This window comes from Bos javanicus, chromosome 10 (genome assembly GCF_032452875.1).
Source record: "Bos javanicus breed banteng chromosome 10, ARS-OSU_banteng_1.0, whole genome shotgun sequence".
Taxonomy (NCBI): Eukaryota; Metazoa; Chordata; class Mammalia; order Artiodactyla; family Bovidae; genus Bos; species Bos javanicus.
In genome coordinates this window covers 44,343,807-44,350,621 of record NC_083877.1, presented here as the reverse complement: position 1 = coordinate 44,350,621, position 6,815 = coordinate 44,343,807, and the positions used below count along the sequence as shown (strand labels likewise).

Below are 6,815 nucleotides of genomic sequence, written 5' to 3'. Positions count from 1 at the left end.
ACAAGTACTGAAGCCTGCATACTATAGAGCCTGAGATCCGCAACTACTGAGCCCACAGGCTGTGCCTGGACCCCATGCTCTGCAACAAGAAAAGCCACTGCAATGAGCAGTCTGCACGCTGCAACTACAGAGCGGCCCCCATTTCCCGAAGCTAGAGAAAGCCTGTGAGGAGCAACGAAAACCCAGCACAACCAAAAATAAATGAGTAATAAAAATTAAAGTAAAATTAACTTTACTTATTCATCAACATTACATATAGGATACATGTATACATATGTGTATATGGATTTATATGTATCAACATATGTTGTACATATACTGCACATACATGCATGATATGTGCATGTGTTAATGATATTTATTAATTAATTTGCACATGTATATGTATATATGAATTGATTTACAAAAATTCTGTGTGTGTGCATGTGCAAAGTGCTTACACCAGTGCCTGGCACATGCTATGCTCCTTTCCTATCACACCCTCCCACACTCAGTGCTTAAATCAGACTGAGTCAGTTTTGGTCCCACAGTGCACCATGACTTCTCCCTCCCCTCTGGGCCTGGAATAGCCTCATACCCTCCTGCCCTCATGACCCAGGTCAGGTCACCACCTTTGGGGTGCCTTGGGTCACCCTCTCTCCATCTGGTGGAGAGATGGCTCATCAAGGACTCCATGTAACTCCTTTCTTATCTTCTGCCATCAATGACTGTGAGCTCCCTGAGGGCAGGGTTTGTGTTTCATTGCTTTGTATCCTGCATCGAGCACAGTGTCCTGGCTCCAGCAGTGCTCTAGAAATATTTGCTGAACAAATGCAAACAATCAAAATGATTTATAGACAGGGCTTGTGTATACATATGTACATGTGGGCCAACGACCCCTGTGGAGGGCCTAGGTGGTCCACAGGAGAGGAAGGAGGGCCATGGTATGAAGGGAGAAGCTCCTCTATTTCTGAGGGTAAGGGTTGGGTGGAAGGGACAGTGCTAACAGAGGAGTGTGTCCACCTTTCCATGTCAGTGTCCCCTGGTGCTATTGGTAGTGGTAAAGAACCCACTTGCCAATGCAGGAGATGTAAGAGATGTGGGGTCAATTCCTGGGTTGGGAAGATTCCCTGGGGGAGGAAATGGCAACCGACTCCAGTATTCTTGCCTGAAAAATTCCATGGACAGAGGAGCTTGGTGGGCTATGGTCCATAGGGTCGCAGAACTAGACACAGTTGAAGCAACTTAGCACACTCACACGTCGTGGGCACATTTTGCAGTTATGGCTGCAATGTTCTACATATTGCAGTGGTTGTAGCTTTGCTACTAATTCGACTGTGATCTTGGAAAACAACTTCTCAAAAATTCAGTTCTCTTATCTATAAAGGAGACCCAATCAGCTGTCTTGGGGTGAAATTAGCTGCATTCCCTTCTACTTTGCTTCCCTAGTAGCTCAGCTAGTAAGGAATCCACCCACAATGCAGAAGAATCTGATTTGATTCCTGGGTGGGGAAGATCTGCTGGAGAAGGGATAGGCTACCCATTCCAGTATTCTTGGGCTTCCCTGGTGGCTCAGCTGGTAAAGAATCCGCCTGCAATGTGGGAGACCTGGGTTTGATCCCTGGGTTGGGAAGGTCCCCTGGAGAAGGAAATGGCTACCCACTCCAGTATTCTGGTCTAGAGAATTCCATAGACTATATAGTCCATGGGGTCACAAAGAGCTGGACACGACTGAGTGACTTTCACTTCACTTCTACTGCATAACTCACTGCTTTTAACTGTGTCTGTTCTGATTGTGCAATGTCCATGCCTTTCTATTTGTTAATTTTTGAACATTCACCCTGACCCCTAACTACATAATAAGTATAAATGTAAGGTCATTTCCTTTTTATGTTCTATTTATTAAACATTAGTTATTTGCATACCACGTTCCGGTTTATCCTGTATTCACATTTTACCTATGCTACTTTCTGGCTAAGTCTTTTTATATAAATTGACTTGCTTTTTTGTTTATATCCATTTTAGTCTTGTTCTAAAACACAATATTTTTTAAAATCATGAATTTTTTAGGCAAATGGTACTTTTTAAATACACATGAAAATATATACACAACTGTTATAGTATTCCGGAGAAGGCAATGGCACCCCACTCCAGTACTGTTGCCTGGAAAATCCATGGACGGAGGAGCCTGGTAGGCTGCAGTCCATGGGGTCGCTGAGGGTCGGACACGACTGAGCGACTTAACTTTCACTTTTCACTTTCATGCATTGGAAAAGGAAATGGCAACCCACTCCAGTGTTCTTGCCTGGAGAATCCCAGGGACGGGGAGCCTGGTGAGCTGCCGTCTATGGGGTCGCACAGAGTCCCACACGACTGAAGCGACTTTTTCACCTGTCCACCATCCTTTTGGGTACAGGTATGCACACTACTCTTTGGGGATCTCATAGACCAGTGGTTCTCAAAGAGTGATCCCTGGACCAGCGACACCAACATCTCCTGGGGACTTGCTAGAAATGTACATTCTCCAGCCCCACCCTGGATGTAATGAGTCTGAATCTATGAGAGTGAGGCCAGCAAGCTGCGTTTCGACAAGCCCTCCAGGTGACACTCTCAAGACTGGGAACAGCTGTTGGAGACCTTTCTGGGCTCCCATGAGCTTCTACACAGAAGTTCCTAACTCAGACCCTTTCCTGAGGCCCAGCTCAGCCCCGCCTCCTCCAGGGCCATTCACTTGTCCTTGTTCAACCACCGAGACTGGGAACAACCACGAGAGCACACACCTGCCTTTCCTGCAGCTCACGCGGCAGGATCCCCCAGAGGCAGCTTCTTCTGGTACAATTTCCTTCCCACTTCTACTGTTTCCCAACCTTTCAGGCACTGAGTTGATTAAATTCAGAGGCAGAAATAGGTCAAACCCTCTGTTCCATACAAACTAATTACCTTCTCTGTCTTCCTCGTTCTGTCCTGTGAGGTAGGGGAGTCCTTGCTGCTCTTTCACCCAGCTTGATCCTCCATGTGGTCGACAGCATTCTCCACTAGGCAGGGCACAAGGCCCCTAGCTGTCCACAGAAGCTTGAAGACACTTTCTCGTCCTTTGACCAGCGGCTCGGACCTTGGAGAAAGAAGCATAGGACCTTGTAAGGATTTGGTTTTGCTCAGCCAGTGATGCTACGGCAAAGCCACCGCTGTTTCCTTCAGGGTTTTTTCCCCTCTGTTCTCCATGTGCACTCACTCTCTCCTTTGCTGACTTCAGCTATTTTGTAGCTTCAGCTGTTGAAGAAGCTTGAACCCATGTGTGCAATCCCCACCTCCCAGAGAAGCTCTTATTCTGCAATTTCCGGGCTAGCCCCGTCCTCTGCACCTCACAGCCAGCAATTGCAAAGCTGAATCTATCACCTCTGTGGAGAGGAAGAAAACCTTTTACCTTTAACCTTCTAAAGTCTCAGCAGGGCCCCTGCGGGCAAAGAAATGGATTAGTGAGAAAAACACAAGCAAGTGAATTCCCAGGAGTACCTTGTGTATGTGGACATGCGAGAAACCCAAGAAAAAAGAAAAAGTAACTCTCTAAGAGGTGGCTTAGAATTCAGGCTGAAATACCATCTTCATATTCACTAAAAAAAAAAAAAAAAGGGGTGTGGGGAAGGCCAGTCATGGGGACAACAGCAGGAAAAGCAGGGTTGTTTGTGACGCAGATTTAAATCGCTGCCTTCTCCTTGGATAAGAGTTTCTAGTGGTTTAGGGTCACCCTTCTCTTCCTGATACAGAGAGGGAGACACCCTTACAAATGGAGAGTTCCTTTATAAATATAGAGCTTATCTGGTATCTGCTGTTTTTAAAAAATAACCAGCTGAAATAATCCTTATACCAAAGGGGCGCTGTCCGTAATGAACTTGCTCTCTTGCATTTCCCATCTCAGCTAATGGAACCAAAGTCTCCTGCAGCATCCAGGCTAGAGAACCCTCCCTCTTCCTGACCTCCTGCCCCCCCATTTGGGGTGCTGTCCAGGGTGTGGTGATCCTGCCTCTTCCTCTGGAATCTTTCCTCCTCTCCATCCACAGCCACTTTCTAAGGGAAGGCCCTCGCTCTGTTTTTGTTATTACAGCTTCCAAACTGGAGTAGAATTCTAAATAGCAAGTAAAATCATTAGCACATTTAGCACTTTGCTGCTAAAAGTTTTTCAGGGGCTTCCTACCACCTAAAAGATCAAGTTCAACACCTTTGCAAATAAGGCCAGCCCCAGACTTCCTTTCCTGCCTGTTCGCAAAGCACACTGGACGTGCTGGGAGCTTTCTGGCCTTCAGGCCTGGGACACTTTCTGGCAGCCTGTCCCTTCCCATCACCCCTGGGATCCCAGGTCTCCCGTCAACCCTGTGCAGGCTCCCTGACTTTTCCCTGCACCCAGCCGAGCCTCGGCTCTGTCCTCAGCACCTTCGGGATCTCTTCAGTGAGGGCAGGGCCTCTGCAGAGGAGAATGGGGTGGTCTGTCATTCACCCTGACCCACTTGGGGCCCAACGCACATACTCCTATCAAATCGGCACTCACACAGCCTCTAGACGTTAACCTTTTTCCTGACAGGTGCTGGGGGAGGAGAAACTTCCCCAGGGACATCTTGGGGTGCCTGGCTGGGTCTGAAACTTAAACTGAGAAAGACAGATTAACAGGAGGGGAGCATACAAATTAAAATAAAATTTTAAAAAATGTATGTGGGATTCCTCACCAGAGAATGAAGACTCAAAGAAGTGACCAGAGTAGGAAATGTTTATATTTTTCCGCCAATTAAACATTAAATGTGTGCAGAATTAACAACACAAAGGAGATTGGACTAAGGATGTTTCAAGGAGGCCCAGGTAACCCTTATCTTCTTTAACAAGGATAAGGGTTCCTTTAACAAGGTTTGTTTAGAGATTCCTCTGGTGCCCTCTATGGGCTGATAAGAGTCTATATCCAGTAAAAGGAGAATTTTATTTCCGGTCTTCAGGCAAACAAGGGAGAGCTTTTCCTGGGTTTGCAACTTCTTAATTGCCTTCAGCTCAAAATAATTTTTTATGTCAGAGGAATATTTTGGGGTGACACGGTCTGGTTTTTTTTTTTTATCAGCTCTAGCTCCCTTGTACTTGCAGAGTGCCTACCTCCAAGCATGAATTAGTAACAAAGTTCCCTTCACCCCCAAAGAAATGTGGAAACTCAGAGCAGCCCCAACATTTTGTCTGGAGTCACAGGGGCATTAGGCATGCCCACCTCCCACCCACACTAGGCCTCTTAGAGGACACTCACTATCTTAAGACGTGTGAACGAAAAATGTTGCTTGCCATGGGAGTAAAGAAAGGACGTTACAGCTATCAAGGCCACTAAAGCCGCCACCAAGAACAGGATACTGGCCCTAGATAGCTGAGGTGCCTACCAAAGAAATGATTTAAGTGAGCCCAGACTCTCACTTGTTCCCATACAAAGAAAAGTGCTAAATTCATTAACTTGAGATATCTAAGTTTTTTTTTTTTTTAATTAACAGTAATCTTTTGAAATTCCAACTACCTGGTCTTTGTTGCAAAAACTCCTGGTTTCTCCCTTACCTCTTTGAAGCAGTCCTTCAGAGTTGAGAGACTGAGTCCTGGGCTTAAGTACTGTTTTGCCTGCCAAATAAAACAGAATTCTCAACTTTTAGGTTCTGCTTTTTTTTTTCAGTCAGCCTAGAACCCAAACTAGCAATCCCCCAACCTGTCTACATTAACAAGTCAGTTTCATTAGCATAACTTTACTAGTCCTGAGACTCTTACGTTGGAAAAGCGAGTTGCAAATCTTTTGTTTCATTGCAGAAATTTCTGGCAAGTCTCAAGTCATCAGCAGACAGTGTAAATTTACATTCCTAGACTCGCCTTACATTTTTGTAGCCCACAATCTTAATCTGTTATACCACAATCCTCTCTCAGTCCTAATCAGGCCTCTCTGATCTGCCTTCAGCCAGGCCTCAAAGAATTATTAAAACAGACCTTGCCCTTCCCTTATCAAGACACTATCAGCCTTCCTTACTGGTAAACGGTAATGAACACAGCTTTGCCATAGTAACAGGTCTTTTGAAAGTCAGCATTCAACAGGCCTGTGTGTACTCCAGGCCTCTGCAACCTAACTAGGGGTTTGTTAGTTTGCATTCAATGTGAGTTTTATTCTCTCACCAAGTTCTGTTTCTTCAGTTAATGCCTGCGTGCTGTGAAAAACTTGGCCAGGTATGGAGACAATCCCCCCAAATGCCTTTGTTTCTAGATGAAAATCGGCCTCTGGCGTCTTCCTGGCAGCAAAACCCACCTGCAGCTTGTGAATGTGACGATGAGGTGCCTTCTGAGAACTGACCAGCAGAGGGTGCTCTTGGAGAAAGAAGAATCCTGTGGAAGCGTCTTGTTAGGGACCGGAAAATTCCCACACAGGAGGCACCAGTTAATTTTAATTATTGTAATTAATGGTAAATGCAAGCGGAGCTTCCACAGGACATAAACCCAGAACAGCTAAGGAATGAGAGAGGTGCCAAAGTCAGGAAACCCAGGAGGAGAACCTACCCAAAGTGGTGCTTAGATGAGAATCTGAAGCCTCCAATAGGGTTTTACCTTCTTACCAACATCCCTGCAATAACAGAATTTCCTCCCAAGTAATTCTGAAACTTGCCATATTTAGGTCATGTCGTGTTGAACTCCTTCAAAACTACTTACTCTGGGTTCCTGGGGAATTATTCTCAACATTCAAACTGAAAGTGACTCTAAGCCAGAAGTTGGCAAACGTTTTCTGGTAATAATAGGCATTTTCACTTCTGTAGGCCATATAGTTTCTGTCACAACTTCTCAGATCT

At 45.6% G+C, this 6,815-nt stretch overlaps 1 long non-coding RNA gene across 1 annotated transcript; it reads right to left on the bottom strand.

Moving 5' to 3' along the window:
• Positions 1–684: 684 nt before the first annotated feature.
• Positions 685–5,949, bottom strand: LOC133256155 (uncharacterized). Its single transcript, XR_009739111.1, has 3 exons — positions 5,551–5,949; positions 2,920–3,091; positions 685–802 (listed from the first exon to the last, which is right to left on the bottom strand). It is a non-coding gene; the product is annotated as an uncharacterized LOC133256155 (long non-coding RNA).
• Between the last annotated feature and the right edge of the window lie 866 nt (positions 5,950–6,815).